The sequence below is a fragment of the Maylandia zebra genome, linkage group LG7, assembly GCF_041146795.1.
Source record: "Maylandia zebra isolate NMK-2024a linkage group LG7, Mzebra_GT3a, whole genome shotgun sequence".
Classification (NCBI taxonomy): Eukaryota; Metazoa; Chordata; class Actinopteri; order Cichliformes; family Cichlidae; genus Maylandia; species Maylandia zebra.
In genome coordinates, this window is record NC_135173.1 from 10,479,353 (window position 1) to 10,480,844 (window position 1,492).

Sequence of the window (1,492 nt, forward strand, 5' to 3'; positions counted from 1 at the left end):
AACACACTTTGAAAAAATACATATATTCTTTATTCCTTACAGCTTATATAGAAATAACTGTCAGCACAATTAGGGTACCACTCATGCATCCACCAGCTGTGCATTTCAGACTCAACAGACCATATTTTTTGTTGTGTTATACATTATGTGTGTTGGCTTTCATAAACCACTTGGTAAAGAGATACAAAGTGATATTGCAGCACCAGCAATCAACATATTCTCCTAAGTAGATTTATGTGTAATTGCATTAATATAGTACTTTTCTAGTTTTACTGACCACTCAAAGGTCTTTGTGATATGATCACAACATTAATCGCTTTATTTAAACTGCAAAGTGGCTCATGTTTGCATTTAAGCAGGGATGAGCTTAAGCATTTCGCTGCATTCCCAGTATGATCTCAGTCGCTTACCTAACACATGGGTCAGTACAGATGTGATAGCCAGCTCTATCACCACACCCAAATAGATATAGAACCAAACGGTTATGTTTTGCCAGCTCACATATGACTGATAGACAAACAAAAAACTGAAAAGGCCAGCCAGGGTGAGCAAGGCTGCTCCGACCTGGAAAGTCGTGCTGCAAAAGATAGCAGGTTCGTCTTTGTCAGAGATGACTGAATGCATGCCCATCAGGGCAAACGCCACAATAATCACTGGAACATACACAGCTAGGTAAACCGCTACTCTGACAGAGTTAGAATGTGGCTTAGATAAAGTCTCAGCTTTAGCTCCTTGGGATTGCGATCGCTCGTACAGGTGACTCTTATACACATTATCACAGGACCATTCACCAGTTTGTTGGATCTGACAGAATCTGTAGGGGCTGATGAGGACTTTATCAGAGCGAATGAACACACCATCAAAAGGCACCAAGGAGATTATCATCTGAACCATGACAAGCAGGAGAAGCAGAAAGATCCCACGAACGTGACACGCGGGACTCCTCACAGCACATTGGGCTCTCTGCTCAGGCCACATCCTCACTACTCTGTAGATTAAATAAAGAGTCATGCAATCAATCAAAACAAACATTCTGCAAACTAAGCATGAGAATGACGTATATTAGAGCAGAAAAGAGAAGCTCAATGTACCAAAGATCCTAAAGACGTTTGACTGTCTTGCAGCTTAAGAACACACTGATGTTACAGTAAATGTGTCAGTGGTTTTGGGTTCAGCCTCAGTCAGCCGATCAGCACGTTTACTTCCCCAATATGAAGGCCTTATGTCATATAACTGTATTCACGTTCCTGTCATCATGGCTATACTGAACAACTAATGCATAAGCTTTCTATAAGCAAATCTACAACTGTCCAGGGCTTTAATAACACACAATTTAGTGGTTTAGTTTAATGGCATAATATCTAGTTTGACTGAGTAAGGCAGATCCTTTAATTATTATTATTATTATCGTTTTTGTTGTTGTTTACTTACGTTTAGTAACCGAGAAAAGGCAACGAAGCCAATCTGGTTCAGGAAGTTAAGTGGTTTCGCG